This window comes from Tauraco erythrolophus, chromosome 6 (assembly GCF_009769465.1).
Source record: "Tauraco erythrolophus isolate bTauEry1 chromosome 6, bTauEry1.pri, whole genome shotgun sequence".
NCBI classification, from domain to species: domain Eukaryota; kingdom Metazoa; phylum Chordata; class Aves; order Musophagiformes; family Musophagidae; genus Tauraco; species Tauraco erythrolophus.
This window is the reverse complement of record NC_141470.1, coordinates 19,644,123-19,665,075: the sequence shown is the minus strand read 5'-3', so window position 1 is coordinate 19,665,075 and position 20,953 is coordinate 19,644,123.

The window sequence follows — 20,953 nt, the reverse complement described above, 5'->3', positions numbered from 1 at the left end:
TATTTCAAAGATATTATCATCATCCTACTGCACAGGAGTTAACAATCCAGCTGTGAATTCAGTGCCCTCTAACAACTTCAGCCACAAGCCACTGTCACTGCTTATTATATACAGCTAAACATCTCATTGCATTATTGCTTTTCCTCTAACGTCTAAATAAACTTTAATTTTGACAAGCATACCTATTTGTTTTTCAATAGAAAATTTAATCCTGAGGAAAAAATTTTATGTTGAGGAAATCAAAAAGAAAACCTTAATTTTGTCTTTATGGCTGATTGCATATGAATCCAGATTGTCCATGGACCAGTATCTGTAATGGGAATATCAAGTCTCCAGTATCCTTTGCCATCTGTATTTAACTAGATCAGTGCCTAGTTTATGCAGCTATTTATTCAGAATTGCAGTGACTTTGGGCTAAACTGATGTTGTTGATAACTTCAAAAACAAGCAGCTTTCAGTAACATCCCACCAGAATGATCTAGCACAGAACACTCATGTTGGGGAACTCCTTATGGACTCTACTCTCAGCTTTTCCACTGACAAATGCATGCAAGTGGGCAAGATGATTTTTTTTTTTTTTCTCTTTTTACTCTAAGATCCTTCCTATAACACATTTGAAGGATTCATGTTCAACATCTAGTCCTTTCTAAACACTTGCATCTTCACTCATTTAGTGACAGTAACAGATTTTGGTTTGTTACTCACGGTGTGCTGAGGACTAACTACAGATGGAGAAAATCAGCTTCCTTTTCTTTGACTTTTTGTGTGCTTTGAACAAGACCATCAACTCATTTAAAATAAATATAGATGTAGGAATCATTAGTTTATTGTAAGCTGCCACATGAAATTTTACTTAAATAATTGCTGTATTATCAACGGAATACTGAAATGCTTTCTCAGGTTATCAGTCTGTTTTAACTACTTCAGTAACAACCTTCAGAATTAAACCAGATGCTTGATAACCAGTCATCTCCATCATCTACATTGCTAGTGTTAGTTGAGTGTACTCAAATTGCTCAAAGACAACCAGTTTCAAAAGAGCAAGTGAAAAGATTTATTTCTGGCCTTAAGAGATAGAGCTGTTGGTCCATAAATCCAAATAATGATCTGGTTTTCATTAGCAATGTACTGCATCAAAGGAAAATAAAAATAAGACGTAGCCAGGTTTCTGAATGCAAATTAATACTTGAGGGCAACAGACTGATTACAATATAAAATGTACGAGAACTGGTGAGCAACTGTCATACAGTTACCCAGCATAGTGTTAGGAACATTGAGAAATTATCAATTAAGATGGCAAATACAGCATGAATCTGAGAAAAAGATTTTCTTCTACTTCTCAAACAGTCAGAACAATATAAAGTATTTGAGATCAGCAGTTTTAGTAGGAAATTATTCAATATCCTATCCAAAACCTTCTACTATGTCATAAGAATGACAAAAATGTAAAAGGTTTTGCGTATGTTTTCCCTCTTAAGAGCACACTTTAAAAAAGATTCAGAGCTGCTATTGTTCACCTAAAGCATTCCTGAATTTCCACATTAACACAACATAGACTCCTTAAACTCTTAAGGGTAGTAGATCAAAACCCATCCTATGCAATAGGACAGGAAAGATGCCATTCAGTTCATTATTTATGTTATCTTTCTTCACACAGGGAGAGACCCAGAAAACAGCTTAGCCAGACAGCCTGACAGTTACTGTGGTCACCAAGGGCAGCTATCAGCACCACATAATTAGCATTATTACACTGATAAGGATTCACAACTTCTGAAAAATAATTCTGAGGTTAGGATTTGGGTGGTGAGGTTTTTTGTTTGTTTTGTTGGGGTTTTTTGATGTGATTTTTTTTTTTTGGTGGTGGTGTTTTGGTTTTGTTTTGTTTCATTTTGTTTTTCCACAGCATTGAAGTAATGATGGAAAAACAAGGTAAAGGTCAATCTGTTAAAAAGGTTTTCATTCAGATAACCCAACAATCCAGTAAAGGCCAATCTTCAAATTCTAATAATCAAGCCTGGACTATATATACTCCACGGTGCTTTACACATAGGTAAGCACATTGTACCCACTGTTCTTTATTTTCCATAGTCCTAAAAGAGGGAGCCATATCTAACAGAAAAAGCGGTAAATAACAAAAAATTTGGGCTTCCTCAAAGTTCACCCCCAGGAAACTCATGAACTAAAAATTACTGTCTTTACAAACAACTTACACACCATACAAGTGTAAGCAGCATGGGAAATAAACAGGATGAGCTGGAGATGCGTGCACATGAGCAGGGCTACGACCTTATTGGCATCACGGAGACGTGGTGGGACGACTCCTATGACTGGAGTGTCAACATGGAGGGGTATAAGCTTTTTAGAAAGGACAGGAAGGGGAGACGAGGAGGGGGTGTCGCTCTCTATGTCAGCAACCGGCTGGAATGCGTGGAGCTTCGCCTGGGGTCGGAGGAGGAGCTGACAGAGAGCTTATGGTCAAGATTAGAGGACGGAGACGGATAGGGGATGTTACGGTAGGGGTCTGTTACAGGCCACCTGGCCAGGAGGACAGAGCAGATGAGGCGCTTTATAGCCAGATAGGAGCAGCCTCGCGGTCACAAGCCCTGGTCCTCATGGGGGACTTCAACCACCCTGACATCTGTTGGAGAGACAATACGGCAGGGCACAGGCAGTCCAGGAGGTTCCTGGAATGCGTGGATGACAACTTCCTCCTGCAGGTGATAGAGGAGCCGACAAGGAGGGGTGCCATGCTCGACCTTGTGCTCACCAACAGGGAGGGACTGGTGGGTGAGGTGAAACTTAAGGACAGCCTTGGCTGCAGTGACCACGACACAGTGGAGTTCAAGATCCATGGGGCAGCAAGGAAACCATTCAGCAAGCTCTGTACCCTAGACTTCAAGAAGGCGGACTTCGGCCTCTTGAAGCACCTGATGGGCAAAGTGCCGTGGGAGGTGGCCCTGGAGGGACAAGGGGCCCAGGAAAGTTGGTCTACATTCAAGGAGCACCTTCTCCAAGCTCAGCAGAGGTGCATCCCGACGAAGAACAAGTCAGGCAAAAAGACCAGGAGGCCAGCGTGGATGAGCAAGGAGCTCCTGGACCAACTGAAAATGAAGAGGTTAGCCTACAGAGGGTGGAAGCGGAGACAGATAGCCTGGGAGGAATACAGAGAAGCTGTAAGAGTGACCAGGGATCAAGTGAGGAAGGCTAAAGCCCTGAAGGAATTGAATTTGGCAAGGGATATAAAAAGCAACAAGAAATGCTTCTATAGGTATGTAGGGGACAAAAGGAAGTCCAAAGAGAATGTAGGCCCCCTCCGGAAGGATACTGGTGCTCTGGTTACCCGGGACATAGAGAAGGCTGAGGTACTTAATGAATTTTTTGCCTCAGTCTTCAATGGTAAAGCCTCTTGTCTTACCACCCAAGCTGTGGAAAGAACTATCAGGGACTGTGAGGATGAACCACCGCCCACTGTACTTGAAGACCAGGTTCGAGAACATCTGAGGAACTTGAAGGTGCACAAGTCCATGGGACCTGATGAGATCCATCCGCGGGTCCTGAAGGAACTGGCGGATGAAGTTGCCAAGCCACTGGCTATTGTATTCGAGAAGTCGTGGCGGTCTGGCGAGGTCCCCGATGACTGGAAGAGAGGGAACATAACCCCCATTTTTAAAAAGGGGAACAAGGAGGACCCGGGCAACTACAGACCGGTCAGCCTCACCTCTGTGCCTGGCAAGGTCATGGAGCAGATTCTCCTGGGAACCATGCTAAGGCACATGGAGAGCAAGGAGGTGGTGGGTGACAGCCAACATGGCTTCACCAAAGGCAGATCGTGCCTGACCAACTTGGTGGCCTTTTACGATGGGGTGACAGCATCGGTGGACAAGGGTCGACCAATGGATGTCATCTACCTGGACTTGTGCAAAGCTTTTGACACTGTCCCGCACGACATTCTTCTCTCTAAATTAGAGAGTCATGGGTTTGATGGATGGACCACTCGGTGGATAAGGAATTGGCTCAATGGCCGCACTCAGAGAGTAGTGGTCAACGGCTCAATGTCCAAGTGGAGACCAGTCACGAGTGGTGTCCCTCAGGGGTCCGTGTTGGGCCCGACCCTCTTCAACATCTTTGTCGGTGACGTGGACAGTGGCATGGAGTGCACCCTCAGCAAGTTCGCCGATGACACCAAGCTGTGTGGTGCCGTTGACACGCTGGAAGGGAGGGATGCCATCCAGAGGGACCTTGACAGGCTGGAGAGGTGGGCCCGTACCAACCTCATGAAGTTTAACCAGGCCAAATGCAAGGTCCTACATCTGGGTCGTGGCAATCCCAGGCATAAATACAGACTGGGTGGTGATTGGATCGAGAGCAGCCCTGAGGAGAAGGACTTGGGAGTACTGGTGGACGAGAAGCTCAATATGAGCCGGCAATGTGCTCTTGCGGCCCAGAAGGCCAACCGCGTCCTGGGCTGCATCAAGAGGAGTGTGGCCAGCAGGTCGAGGGAGGTGATTCTCCCCCTCTACTCTGCCCTTGTGAGACCTCACTTGGAGTACTGCGTCCAGTTCTGGAGCCCCCAACATAAGAAGGACATGGACCAGTTGGAGAGGGTCCAGAGGAGGGCCACGAAGATGATAAGAGGGCTGGAGCACCTTTCCTATGAGGACAGGCTGAAAGAGTTGGGGCTGTTCAGCCTGGAGAAGAGGAGGCTCCGGGGTGACCTTATAGCGGTCTTCCAGTACCTCAAGGGGGCCTACAGGAAAGATGGGGAGAGGCTGTTCAGGAGGGCCAGTTATGATAGGACAAGGGGTAATGGTTTTAAAATAGAGGGAGGTAGGTTCAGGTTGGATATTAGGAAAAAATTTTTTACTATGAGAGTGGTAGAACACTGGAACAGGTTGCCCAGAGAGGTGGTGGATGCTCCATCCCTGGAGACGTTCAAGGCCAGGTTGGACAAGGCCCTGAGCAACCTGATCTAGTTGGAGATATCCCTGTTTGTTGCAGGGGGGTTGGACTAGATGACCTTTGAAGGTCCCTTCCAGCCCTAACCATTCTATGATTCTATGATTCTATAAGTGTAAAACGTTTCCTGGTTCCTCAGTCTGAGAAGATGCACCACTACCCACTCAGGAAAGACAGCAAATGGACTATGGAAATGGGCTTTGTAAAGGAGGCAAACAGGGTTAAAATTTCTCTTACAGGATGGCAAACAATACAGCAATGTTGGTGTTTCCTCCCTACTCCCTACCACAAAGCGAGTCAAATGTGAAAGCCCTTGATCAGGTAGTGGATTTCTCCTGTTCAAAACTTCCTCACCTGAGAAGTGTGTTTTCCACAACTTGGCACTCTCTGGTTTAAAGGAAGTCGGATACTATTGGAATACTCCTGTGGGGTACAGGACAAGGCAGACAAAGCCTTTCTGAAGGTTTGGTGTGAGTTTCTTGATTTTTTTGAGTTTAGACGTCAGCAGCATATAGAGATGCACAGAGCATTGGCTGAGACGGGGCTCTCAGCACCTAAAAATCATGAAGCAAGCAAGCAAGCACGCACTTGGAGGACGAAGCAACTGAGGAAGACAGGTTTGGACATACTTTGAACAGAGAAATTCATCAAGATTAAAATCTCAATACTCACTCTATAAAAATAGAAATATTGGATCGCAATGTTATTCTTTTTATTAGGAACACAGCGGAGCCAAAAACCCAGTATTGAAGACGCAAGACATCAGTGCATGTTTACAACTACCAACACTTTTCTGTGAGTTGTAAAATTTTACTAGTCCAGATCACTAGGCTTTTTTATTACTGATAATGGAGAACTGAAGGTTGATTTTGAATGCCTCATAGCTCCTCCTTTGCTCCCGTGGTTCTCAACTGTTCTAGAGACTTAAAATATTTCTAGAATATACATTCAGCACTTCAATATGAGCAATATAGAAAAGCTGAAATGAAGGTTCCCTGCTCTTCTTCCAACCACATTTTGTACAGTCAAGAAATGTACTACTTTTGCAAGATAACTGATAGAAAGTGGTGGATAACACTTCAAAAATCTAACAGCTTAGCTTTCTTCCAGCTTCAAATAGAGATCAAACCAAGGAGATAAGTCATTAAAAGATTAGCTTCTTCAGAGTAATGAAGAGCAAAGCAGCAAATGCTTCACTCTCAATTCAGATGATAATGAGCCTTTGATTTTAGAGAAGTGATCAACTGCAGTTATAAATTGTAAGCTTACCAGAAGCATTATTCAAGTTTCTGACATACTTACTTACATTAAAGACACAAAACTAATTTGAGTAAAGAGGAATATTCATGTTTTGTACCAATTTTAGCAACTGCTAAAATACTGGACGTGTTTCAAATTTCCATGCTGCTTTGATTGATGGAGCTCAAAATGGATATATTAGAAAAATTAAATGTAAGAGGGAATAGTGAACAATTATGAGCTACAGTGAACTAAAGATTCTTCAATACAGACACTATTCATAATACGCATAGCTATCACAAGACAAAGGGAAAGAAACAGAGTCAAGGTGAATAGTTCTGGTAGATAAAGGTTTACAAGAAGACAGGACACACATATTCTTGTGAACACCTGGAGATTAGTTTGGCATGAATCGCTGCTCAAATACTCCTAGTTTGTCACCAGAATTGTGTAGCGTAACTCTAGAAATGCTGGCACACTTCAGAACTCCTGTGGATTTTCATTTGTGCTTCAGGAAAGAGAATTAACTTCTACCCTCAACATGAAAAGTGCACAGAGTGGTTAACATAGAATAAAATTTATTTGTTTCTGTCTTATTTAAAAGAGCTGGAGAGCAGATTCTTCATCAAACTAAGTTAGCAAATGAAATGAAGTCTAATGCCAGAGCAGCCCTGACCCTTCTCATGAAGTTAAAGTTGTTACCAGCTAGGATGGATTTTGAGTGAGTTCCTTCACGCTACTGACAATATTGAAAAAACCCGCACTACAACTAAGTACTCAGTCAGATTCCCCTGTCTGTCCTTAGATTAAGGTTTAAGATTTGGTTTCACCTTTGGGAAACTCCCATACATTTCAAGTACACCTCATTTTTTCCACCAGCCTTCTAGGACATGCTTCAAATACATCAAACAATATACCATGTCTAACCACTCTTATACATAAGCTATGGAAAAAAGCAGAGCTATGTGGAACAAAATGTCCCCAAAGAATAACACCCTGAACAATCTGCCATCCTTTCACTAGTCATTTGAACATGATTAACATCCTTTTTACCATAGTTTCGTTTTTAAAAATATCACAATCTGTCTGTGTACTGATAGGAGAGCCTTTGCATTTAGCTAATTAAGGCAGTCTCAAAGGCAGGAAGTCTAATGCATAACTCAAAATAGGTGTTCATTAATCAAACAATGCCTCCTAAGCATACTGGTATTCCTAGTCCTAGCCCGCTTGGGATAAGCCTGCTGAGAAAAGATTGTAAATCAAAGATGCTGGAAGGCAGCACATAACAACTCTTAGGTATCATTATTTTATTATGTAGGATGAACAACAATGCAACACTTCTCTATTGTACCGTTCTTAGAATTTACTGACAGAGGAAAAGCTTGAGACATGCAACTAACAAGCCACTCAATCAGGCAGCTGCATATTGATGTAGCTTCAGTGTGAATAATATGATTAGTACAAATTATACTTGAAAAAAGCTCTCTAATTTAACTGATGTTTTCGGAGTTGCTTGAGGTAGTTCAAAACCTACTAAAAAAAAATAATCAATAGGCCTAATTCCAATTATCAGATGTAGCTCTCTAACAGATGGAGGGCAAATCTACTTAGAAAGAAATGCCAACAGCAAGATTTAGATTAAAATTAGGCCACCTGAATCTAGGACTATTTACGAAGATCTCAAATAGTCTGGTACTTTACTCAATCATCAGAACTTCGTATTTATTATATTCATATTTAGACTCTTATGCTCTATAAACACTGAAGATGAACTTCATGTTCAGAAGCTGAGAACACCCTAAGCTCAAATCGACTCCCAGGAGACATTCTTCATTTAAGTCCTCACATAAAAGCAAAAAACCACTTTCATGATGGCATTGAAATGCGCGACTTTTACACAGTAAGTTCTTCCTTGGCTCTGCTCACAGCGAATTTACTGTGACACAATGACACCCTTGGAAACTTTTTCTTTTCTCTTTTAAACCAAGTCATGTCCTTCCAGACATAGTCTGGTAGCATAAAGACTATTTTTAGATCTAGTTTATAAGACATCAAACAAAATAGAGATGCCATATTTCAAGTCCTTCAAAAGACATATGCAACCAATTCATATCAGACAGCTTGGCCTCATATATTTTGAACTTTGTGACTTAAGTCATTATAGTAAGAAAATAAATTATATGAAACAAAAAATATCCCTCTTTGTCACTGAAAGTAGTTTGGAAAAAAGACTCCCCCTAAGGACTATCCAGAAACGGTTGACAATTTTGATATATGGTCTCTTCAAATTTCTCTTCTGTAGTCACTCAACACTATCAGCTCATAACACGCCAATCAAAGGCGAACTAAGGCCAGTGACTGCTAAATAAAAAAGGGGACAGAGAGGAAGGACCATTTATTAATAAAAAAAAAATTGTTCATTAATCAAGGCTTGTTCTTTAACTAGATCCAGAAAGGAGCTGGCACTCATATAATATAAGTTCCAACATGGTACATCACTCAGTAGAACCTTGCCAACTCATTAATCAGTATCTCAGTTTTCTTGTTTGGCATCATTGAACAAAAGACTTTTATTGGATATGTTGTCCCAAGTTGGGATTTTTCCTTAATATTCCTTCCCTGTCTTTCTGCTTACTGTCATTAAAATGCAAATTTTAGAGATAAATGGACTTCAAGTCCCGTATTACACAGGTAGAAGATATCATTACTGAAGACTTCAAATGTAGGATTACATTTTAAGAATGTTTCCATTATCATGCAACAGTATTTTAAACACTTCTGTGATGTCTTTACTGAGAAGAATATAGAGATAGTCTTTGTAAAGACTAAGGAAGTTATCCACTAATATGCTCAAAATCTGAATCAGCAAAATACTAAGTATTTCAAGGGATCATGCCTTAAAATAATTAAGCCTCACAAACATGCATTAGAGATTAAAACGGTAGAGTGATTATTCTATTCACCAGGGAATGCAACCACCTCAAAAAGTTTGGCAACAGAAAAAAACATACTACACGAACAATACCCTGTACTATGACGGTTTAAAATATATTAACATTATGAACTTCTGGGTGGATCAGTTGTTTTTCTAGCGATGAGGAGTTTACATCACATTATCACAGATTTTTAGCCACTGTTGAGGACATTTCTTCTTTGGTATTGCTCAACCCCCTCAAGGGTATATCCTGGTTACATATCAGACCATATCACATGCAACACTGCAAAGTTACAGCAATTCTCCCAGTTCTTCTGTATCAGCTGACATACACCACACAATTTCAATTCGGTGCCACCCACCACCTTCATAAACCATCAGATGAAGGCAACAAATTTTGCATTTGAATGAAATAGTTTATTCCTTACCCAAACATAGATTTACTGTTCAATTCAGTTATGGTTTCCCTATTTAAAACTTTTGGCAAGCGTTTCACTGCCTGCTTTCTTTTAGTGGAGTCTCTGGTGCTAAGGACCAGGTGCTGCCAACTGGAAGCTCTCTCTAAGGAGAGGATCACGTGGGAAGCGGCGGGATGTGTGAGAGCTCTGAGTGATATACTGCCTGACAGTTCCTTGGAACCAGAGCCCACAGCACTCTAGTAACATTGGCAGACTGCAGAGCTCAAACTTTTTCAGACTGCAGAATGAATCAAGTGTTTGACAGACATTAGTATGTGGTAGGGGCAGCAGCTTCCCAATGAATGCTGTGAAAAGAAAATTAAAGCTATGAGCTCAATTGCCAGAACTAAAATTATGTCAGAAAATTAAGATGGAATAAACATTTCTACATAGAAAATAAAGTCCAAAACACTGTAACACCAATATAAAATCTTTTAGGCATCTGTGTTGAGAAAATTTAAATATTAAATACTGTGATCTTCCAGCTGTTCCTGGGGTAGGAAACACTGCATCAATCAACTTCCCCTCTTGATGCCCAGAAGGAATCCGAAGCATTTGTTAGCTGCACACATAGTAGCATTTATTAAACAGCAACTGAAAGAATATCCACAGCATCTTCCTAGCATTCTCCTTCATGGCACATACACATCCCTAATTTTTCAAAGAAAAATCTGTGTTTTACTTAGTAGTTCTTCACCGATTAAAACACTGATTTGGATGTTCTAGGTAGCAAAACATTCGAAATGGAAGAAGGGAAAAAAAGGAAGCAGAGAGGCAGAAAAGAACAAGGGAAAAAAAAACAAGACAGATCAAGAAACTCCAAGAAAAGACAGGACAGTGAATGAAGAAAAAAATTCTCTCATAATGAGAGGAAAAAAAATATGAAGTGCTAATGATCTTAAAAAAAAAAAGCAACCCAACTATTTACTTATCTTCATCTGCCATAGTCTTCCATATCTATTTAGCAAGCATTAAACACTACTAGCGTGAAGAGAGGTATCGATCAGAAGTCTCAGTTATAATGGCCAAGGTCAACTCTGTTCCTCTTATTCCAAAGAGGAAAGCTATTGAGAGATTCATCTTCAATCAGTGGAGACTTCTATACTGTAAACATCTAAAGGTGAGTCTAAACACTCCCTGTGATTGATACAGCCAATGAAAATAAGCATCTATAGAGGATGACTCATTTCACACATACTATACTGACTCAGAACAAGATGTTTCACTTTCTAGAGTGTCCCCACTTACTCCTGCATCAGGTACTATCAACTCTAGATGACTGGTACAAACACAGTTCTCCACATTGCACATGTCAAAAGTTTAAACTTCATCAACTTAAAAAAAAAAAAAAGCAGTTCAGCATCAGCAAGACAGAATACCAAGTTCCTGTCAAGTTCAGCTTTCCAACATAAGGTTGGATTTCATTCACTGAAAAGCAGTGTTTGTATTACCTAACAAAATAATAAGAATCAACATTGCCCAGGGTGTTTAATCAAAGATTGATGCTGTTGCTGTTGTTAAAAATAAGAGTTTTGACATACATATAAAAAATAAATTGTGTGTGTATATATCCACACCTTGTGATCCTAACAGAGATAAAAACATACAACTTGCTCAAGTTGCTGATAAGGTTGATGCACGCACTAATGATGCACACTACATAAGACTGTGTAGTGATACCATTTGAAGTGCATAATAATACCATGAGATTGCTTTGTCTGTCTCCACTATCAAAAGATTTATAATGAAGGTCCAGCCATCTTTGTTTTAATATTCTGTTGGAAAAGGTTTTATCTGGGCATAGCTTACATTTCCATTGTTGCAATGAATTCAGAGGTCTCTTGCTAAAAAAAGAGACACTCTCTTTCCCCTTCCACACAGACATGTTCATATACCCCAAAAGCCAAATATATTTCGTTTGTGAGTTCTCTAACTGAATAGAGCTATCAGACATCAGGCTTCACCCAATAATTTCAGAGTGTCCGAAAGATGTATGGAAAGTTTTTTAAATTCTGTATACAGCAAATCGTAACTTGAAATACAAGAAAAGTGTAGGAAGAGCCTGAGGGCAGGCAAATGCCAAATAATTTGGATAATGTTTTTCTCTCTAAATTCCTTATCACAGCATGGATACACTTATTTAAGTGAAGCTGTGTCTGCTCAGCACAGGAAAGACATGGTCCTGTTGGGGCAGGTCCAGAGAAGGACCACAAAGATGATCTGAGGGATGGAGCACCTCTCCTATGAAGACAGATAGAGAGTTGGGGTTCTTCAGCCTGGAGAAGGCTCCAAGAAGCAGCCTTCCAGTACCTAAAGGGAGCCTACAAGAAAGCTGGAGAGGGACTTTTTACAAGGGTGTGCAGTGATAGAGACAATGGCTTTAAACTGAAAGACGGGAGATTTTGATGCGATCTAAAGAAGAAATTTTTTACTCTGAGGGTGGTGAGGCACTGGAACAGGTTGCCCAGAGAAGTTGTGGATGCCCCATCCCTGGAAGTGTTCAAGGCCGTGTTGGATGGGGCTTTGAGCAACCTGATCTAGAGGAAGATGCCCCTGCCCATGGCAGGGTCTTTAAGGTCCCTTGCTACCCAAATCATTACATGACTCTATGCTCCAGAGACAAAATTATGCAGTTTTTCAAAGCTGTCATATTTGACCACAAGTTTTATTAATAAATTTGTATATTGTCACTCATGTGAAATAATTTAAAATTAAAATATTTTACATTTTCTTTGCACAGTTAACTTAGAAAATCTGCTTTACTGAAGTGAACATGAGGTGAATTAGGATGGCTTCATTTGTTAAACTAGTGAGTGTATTTAGTCCTCTGATGAGTCCGTTCCACCACAGTTGGTAATGCACCACTTTTAAAGCCAATGCTGCAAGCTCCATTGCACTTCTCCACAGTCAGTCATGAAAAGTAGAAGACTTGGAAAGCTATTGATGAACAGCTTCAGATTATCAGAATGTCTCTTAAGCCTGAGCAGTTCTGTTTTAGTTCTTCAAGAACAAGAAAGGTGAAAACTAATGGTAATAAAGAGCCTATCTCTGAACTTGCAGCAGGCAGCCTGTAACATGTTCCTAAAACATTCCACATGTTTCATCTGTTCTTACCATTTCCTCCCTCTTAAGGAGGTCATTTATCCTGGAAAACTCTTACCATCCCTTAACGTGTCAATACATTTTTATACCTCTCAAGTTCTACTTCATTTTTACTGTAGCTTTCTTGTTCTGCATTCAACACACTCACTTTCTCCACTCAGTTATTCCTCTTCTACTACTCTATTTCTCTCTGACATAGAGTCACTTTTCCTTTACTTCCCTGGAGACATTACTGTGTACTTTTAACTTCTATCAAGACCACAGAATTCAAAACGCCCACCAAGTATGTTGTCTACAGAAATTACAGACTTCTCACAACTACTGTAGTAGAAAAATCGTAAGGTAAACTTAATGAAAAATACACTCATATTGGGGCCTTTCCATTCAGTGGTGTTGAGATTATAACTACAGATACTCTGTCCGAAAATAAATGACTACATGGACTAAAAGTATCCCTCTCAGCTGTGAAGTATATAAATCCAGCTCTCCAAATCCAGTATATAAAGTCATTGATCAATGTAATCACTTAAAGAGGGTGACTTGTACATTCTACCATCAAATCCAGGGCTCCAGTCACTATCAGCTGCTTTTTTTCTGCAAGATGGACTTCCACTGTCCATTTGGGATTCTCCTATCACAGGTAAGCCCAGCTAAGACACTAAGGATACAGAGGATGCCCATGTTTGTCCTTCAACATCCTCACCCCAGAAGTTTCTAGCATATTTCCCAAATGCTGTACAATTTTCTCTCTAAAAAGAAGCCTTCCCTAATGCTGACTCTTCCTCAGTTTCTCATTTGCCAAGATTTTTTCCATATTTTCACTTTTCCGTCACTCTCCCTACAACTATCCTTAGTCTTTGTGACAATACTTGGCTTACTCTGTCTTTCAGTCACTACTAGTGATTCAGGGAAGACCAAAAAAAATTTAAATAATAAAAAAGAGCTTTTGACTGGAAACATGGGAAGATAAAAGCATTCCTTCCTAATACACCTCTCAAAGAGACAGAGAGGACCCTACAGAACCTCCTCTCTGTTATCAGAGTGATGCTGTCTCCAAGGGAGAGAAAAATAAATAAAAATGATCAAGAAATGAACAAAGGTTCCCTTAGCTGTGCTAAGCACAGCTCTGAGGTAGAGTCACATGCTTTAGCTGTGCAATCTAGTTAGCTCTCAGGTTCAGACCCTCTAATTTCTAGAGCACTTATTTTGGCACAACCCCTGTTTTATTCACTACTGCTCCTCACTCTGGGGGAATTTATGAGTGGTTCTGGCATCTCACTCTGATTCTCTTTTGCAAGCGCTAAACCAGAATTCATTTAATTTCTTAGCACTCTACTTTCTTTTGTCAATAAATTACTACTGCTATTGAACAGAAGCCTGGCTGTCTCCTTCACTGACTTTTTGTTGCTTATAAATTTCTTATTATTTACCGTAACCTTTTGTGCAACCTTCCTTTCATCTTTCACCTTTGCTTTCTGTATTTTTATTCTCCCTTCGAGTCTTCTGAGCCTGCAATATTTTTAAGTCCTTTAGTTGCTCTTTTATACCATCTATTTGATTCTTTTGAGTTCTTTTTTTTTATTATACACACACACACATATAATTTATTACTTGCTCAGCTCAACTTGAAACCTCAGAGTACAGCAATACACTGACCAAGAGTAAAGGGCGAAATATGTTTTAATTATAACTGAAATTTGTTTCTGGTCATGGATGCTTTTATGTTCAATAATTTTGTTTTACCCAAACACAGTTTACTCCAGACTATTTTAGTGTGTCAAACTGTGGTCGAAATAAGAAATATTCAAGTTTTATATGTAAGTTGAAATTCTATGACAAATTGAGAATTGGGTTTATGATATTATTCAAACTATGTCCTAATGCAGAAATAGTGTAAGCAAGAGCGGAACTAGCCTTCCACATAAACATCAGTTCTGGTGTTAATAGTTTAGCCTATTTTTCTTGACAGCTATTAGCACCATTTATACATTGGTAGCCACCTACAAGAGAACAGAAGCACAGTACTAGAATGATCTGAGTAGCGACTGCATTGAATCCCTCACAGTTGTTGGCAACTGTATACCTGTCAGAAGGTCCAAGGAAATACGTGAAACCATCTAGCCATCTTAAATATCCTCCAAACACAAGCAACAAAGTGCATATAATGAAATCAAAGCCTGCACTGCCTATTACTGCATTTTCAGCTCTTTTGTGTAACTTTTCACAAACAACACAAAATATTTTCCTTTGCCACATGGCTTGTGATAAGTTGATGTTTGACTCAAACATGCTAAAATATGGGAGGGGGAAGACAGCTACCTCAGCCAGATTGATCCTGAGCTGTATAGATCTGCAGCAACAATCAGTCACCTACCTTTACAATATATAGCTCTTCTCTCATTCTTTGGTATGTGTTTACATTTTGTGTTATTTGGATCTATCTCTGCCATAAAAATATGACTCTGCAAGATGATTTTCTTCTACAGTTATTCCTTCTTTCCATACCTATGTATCTTTATGTCCTATTTAATCTCCTACACAACACAATTCATGGATAAATCTGCTCTCATTTCACTGACACATACTTCTCAGTGCTGATTGCACATGTTCCACTGTTGGTTTTTTTTTTATTATTATTATTTAATTTAGTCCCTGTTACAGTCGGGACTTGTCTTGCATACAAATAATCGATTACCTATATACTGAATAGATTCTAAGCATCAGAATTTTTCCAGCATCAACGGTCAAAAGACAGAAAGGCCTGAAAATTGTTACAGAACCTCAAGTTTCAACCGCAATCCAGCACAATTGAGGGCCCACAAGAATATGCACGATCATGCTTCTTGCCTCTCACTCTTTTTCTTAAAGGGGTTATCACCACCACGACCCTTACCTGTGGTGGATTTTTTTAAAAATAAAGCCCTTACACAGATGATGCAACCTGTGAGTAGTGAGCAACTCCATAGCTTTCATAACTATGGTCATAAAGAGAAAAGTACTGATTAGCCAAAAAAAAAAAATCCACAACACGAACACTTGGCCAAGCCACAGAGGCAGGAACATCAGTTTTATGCTTGTTTAGAAGCTCACTGTGCTTTGTGTTTTCACAGAAAAGATAAAAGACCCCAACAACCATATGACCAGGCAATAGCAACTACATTCAACTTCACAATTTATGCAGATGTATCTTTATACAATTCACCTGAATAAGAGCTACCCACTGTGTGAAGACATTTCTGGGACAGATACAACATCATCCTACTAGAATCTCCACCTTTTCATCTGCTACATGTGCTAGTTACCTGAGATCGTATTCAGGTCGGTTGCTGCCTCTCATACAGCACTGAACTTGAAGCACAAGTAGGATAAGCCATTTTTACATCTTATACAATTAGACATTAAAAAGACAACAAGACCTTAGGAATCAGGACTGGTAATTTATGCGACCTTGTCTATGTATAGTTATTAATGACTAAGTAACACCAATGTTTCAGAGAAAATGAATAAAGCTGTAATTAAGCATTTCCCTGCTTATTAGCGTAACGGCAGTAAGACTAGTAAGTTGAAATAAAACAGCTACCTCAAACAATAAAACTGCATTTGTTTTCTTTTGTCTCTCACACAGCTGCCCTGACAAGAATCAGCTCTTCCAGCAACATATGTTCAGATGCTACAGAGACGATAACTGTTTGAGCAACTGCAAAAAATATTTAACTGGGAATTTTTCAATTCTTACTTTTTATAAAGAAGTATATATTTTGAGATAATATATACTGTTTATGTACATTAAGGGATTTGTGCAAATAAGATGATAGTAGGGTATGCACAATGTAACAAAATGCATAGCTGTAAATATTTATTGTGCTTACCAAGAACACAATAAACATAATCTCTACAGAAAATATAAAGCTATGATGAATACAGCTGATAAAAGAAGCAGCTGATCTAGGTTTAAAAGCTCTTGGTTTTTGTTTCGTTCTGTTTTTCTAACCATATCTCAGTTTACTGGGTTCTTCTCACTAGCTTGGAGATCTAAAACTAAGGAAAAGAACTGTTAATAGGAAGCACATGGAATTTGAAAAACCAAGAAAACAATAGCAAACATGGTATCGGTTCACAAAAACCTGCAGGGCAACTGAGGGTCAGGTTTAATTTGCTAAAGATGTAAACCCTGATTCATATGGAATCAGGGCTTGATGGTAAGTAAAGGTCAGGATTCAAAACCAAGAGATGCAGGCTCATGTTACTCTATACTCACAACTTCACAAAAACATCTGAAGTGCCACAAAACTTGTGCAGGTTGACAATGTATATTTCTTTAGCTGAACAATGGTACTTTTATGAGGAATCTATTTTGAGCATGTCTCATAAAATAGTTACATATATGCTGTATGTTTGCAGATCTGGTAAACCAGATCTACATCTGACATGTTACAGAACTCGTTTCATATTAATCATGTTACTTACCATCTTGCTAAATTTTTTCATATACCTGAAATCTATTAATCAGGTACATGAGATCAAAAAGTACTCTCTGGTTAAATATGAGGCACTGCTGAGACTGAAAACCACAGTAAGCTAACATAGTATTTTTTCTAAACATACAAACCAACAGTACAATTTACTTATAAATGTCAAAATGAAATGCAATTAAAAAAAAATCGATCCAAGAATTAACCAGAAATAGTAGTTAAGTGATATGGGTTTCCAGCTTCTCTTTAAATACCACCTTCTATTGGCTGTTTAGTCTTATTTATAATTCCCCAAATAGATCCCTTATTTCTCAGGAGGACTCAAACATAAAAAGTAAATGGTTTTCTTCTAGTCAAAAAAGACATTCCTTTTTTTTCCCCATTATTTCCTGTTACACAGCATGTACTAATCCAATTGCCCTCTTCCCTGTTGCTATCCACTCTAGGCATTTCATTAAGTTCTATCCAACTGGAAAACCTTCAATATGGTTACGCAGGAAGTTTGCGAGCGAGTCCAGGAACCCTTCACAAGAGCTGAGAATAAACCTGCTGACTGAAAAAAAAAAAAAAAAAAAAATCTAAGCAGATCTCCTGGTACAGAGTAAAAGAGTTTCTACAAAAGGAAGCGCAATTGTGCTAGGGGCGTCTTGGTTCATATACCTCCCCTTAATTATAACCTCTGAAAGAAGACTGTTACTTGCTCCCCACCCATTTTTTCCATCTCTGTCACAGTGTTCCGTATAGCTTTGCCAGCCTAAAAAACCCCCTCATGCAGTGAAGGTGAAGTCGAGGGTCCAAGCTGAAGTACAGCTCGCTATCTCTAGGTCTGTGTGAGTTTGACAGCATACTAGGCATCTATGCTAAATAAAAGATTCCCTTATCTAAAGGATTTCCACTGCATACTCCTTGCTACCTTTACTTTCATTCTAATTCCCTCCAAATTCAAGAACTAGAATGAAATCAACTCAAAATATCCCATCACAGACATTTTTTGCCTGTTTTGTTTTTGGAGAGTCTAGACTCTCCATCAAACTGCCACAAATCTCAGACATCTTGATTTATTTACTTGCCAACATGTTGCATAATCAGAAGTTTGCCTTGAAAACTTCTTGTCAAACTTGCCAAGTGAAAAATGGGAACCAACTATATAACTTACTGGGAGGAGGACCAGGTACTAATCACACTGTTTACCTATTATGGCTTCATATTGCTCCACCAAAAAAAAATTTTAAGATGGAATATGGGAAAAAATATCCTGTTTTCAGAGGTCAGAGCTCTCACAACATAGTCTGTTCCTCTCTTGTTGCAGCTGTAATCTCCAGTGGAGAAGTGCAGAGTCCTGAGTAATGAATAGGTCGAGAAAAGGACTGAGTGCTGAGGAAAGCCAGAAACAAAAGATGCTTTCTTGATGCACATGAGGTGATGTTGTAATATATAAGTATGGTCAGAGCAGCCCTTTTTTTAAATGGAGAGGCTTGGTCACTACAATAGCTCCCACCAATTTTATGTATTTCTGACCATCATTTCTTTCTTTATATTTTCTTTGAACAGAGAGTCAATATGGAAGTAACCAACTTAATTAGCTCATCAATCATCAAGGAAATCTGCATTGCTGTTCAGCCACAAAAATAAATTCCTACTAAACTGGCAATATATAGAAAAATCGAGTAGCCAAGAGCTAAACTTTTTACCAGAAGATCATGAAGTATTTCGCAAGCTAAGCAAGGACACTGAAAGAGTATTTTAACATGAATTTATATGTCCTGTCATGTCAGCTAAACTCCTAGAAGCTGAAGAAATACACAACAACCTCTATTCATGTCAGATTCTCAAGGAGCAACTTCCAAAAAGCACTGAGCAGTATTATGTCATCAAAAGGCAGAACTGTTAGGATATACAGCACCCAGCACGCGTCACAGGCCCAGATCTGGCTTAGAATGGTCTTCATGACAAACTGAATATCCAGAGCGAGCACAAAAGTTTCATCCATTAGTTTCAACGAGAACTCCCTATTCATTTGTCAGATACACTGCAAACACTGCTTAACAAGGTTTATAAAAGAAAAAAATAATCTTAAAGAAGCCTTTAAAATTTAAAAACAGACAATTTTTTTAATTATCTGTCAAACCCTCAAACCTAAGGAAACTCTGCTCCTCCCACTCTCCCGATCCACATTCCTAATCGGATCACCCTTGCTTCTGAGCTAAGTACAAAAATGATTCCCACAGAGAAAGGTAGCATTTTCTCTCCTAGCTCTCACCAGCCCTTCAGATTTTTTTTTCCCCAAACGATGTATCTGCCTACAAGAAAAATTAGTTGTTGTCCAAAACTAGCCCAGTGTGGTTATATCTTCCAGTCTTTTAAAATAAATTTAGAATGATTAATAGACCACAAAGCAATCTAGTCCAAATGAGATTAGAAAATGAGTAAATTAGCCAAGCAATTATACAAACTTCATAGTGTAGAACGCATGTGCAGTGGCACATCGCAGGAGTTTCTCCCAAAGACAGATATAGGCATTTGTAAATCATCTAAATATCAAAGAAAGAGTTATTAACTGCCACGATTACTCAGGTTTTTCAAGTAATAATTTCAATATTTGCCACAAGAATCTTGAAGAATAATTTAGCTTACAACAGATTTGTAGAGGTTATCTATTCAAACTTCTCGACCCTGTACAAGTCACTAAAAATGAGATCATACATGCTATGCATATTTAAATATGGCCTGTTCAAGTTTTCAGAGATCATTGCCACACTTAATTGAACGATATTTCAAGTTGGCCTTCAACAAAGTTTCCTGAAGCCTTTTCAAAGCAACAAATAGTGAAAATTTTCAAGGAAATCTAGACATAATCTGAGAAAACTGGGATTGAGAGTGCAGGTGCTCTGACAGTAAAGCAAGAAACTCAGATTAAGGTTTGATTCGTGCTCTGACTGCAGACTTTGACATTCCGCAAAATTATTTCATTCCTTTAGCCTCAGATACTTGTTCTTTAATCTTCTTACCTTGTAAGGGAACAAGGTTTACAAGGGAATAGGTTTACAAGGTTTACAAGGGAATAGGTTTAGTTTGTGAATTCTTTTGGAGAGAAATTCTCTTTTTTGATTTATTTTTATTCAATAGACTCTGCTCTAAAACATGTCTAAATACTAACATGTTCTGTATTACCATACAGTAAATATTGATAATATTTTTGATTCAGTAGTTATGTATTATGCTTCTCACCAAATACCTCAATTACAAGTAGGAACTAGATCAAGTATACTTTACAATATTCCAGGATCATAAAAACTGCAGGCACTGTGATGCCTAGAAAACAGGAATTTTTTCCCTACCTGTGAAGCAATCAAGAATTGCTCATTCAAAATACATTCTAATTATAGACCTTTAAGGTGGGGAGGGGATGGTGAATTAGGCATTTTTGCAGTTTATACAGGAGGTACAATATTCTGCCAACTCAGTCATGGAAGAGGTGGTCTTTCAGACACGTCCAGATTTTTGTATTATAAATAAAGGTTACAGAACTGCAGGCACACTAACAGTCACTAGAACTATTCAGCTTAATCGCTAGTGACCAAAGAAAAATTATGTAAAGCATCTTGGTATCTACTGTATATTCGTAAAACAGACTCTTCCTCTTGACTGTACCATAGCATATCGTAGCAGTTAAATAATCTGAGGTATGTTGTTTTAAACTTTCTTTTTGAAACTGAGACCAGATGTTGGCTAATAACTTCTGTCAATTGCTTAGTTTTGCTGAACAGCTTTTTCTATCCATGAGTTTCCTT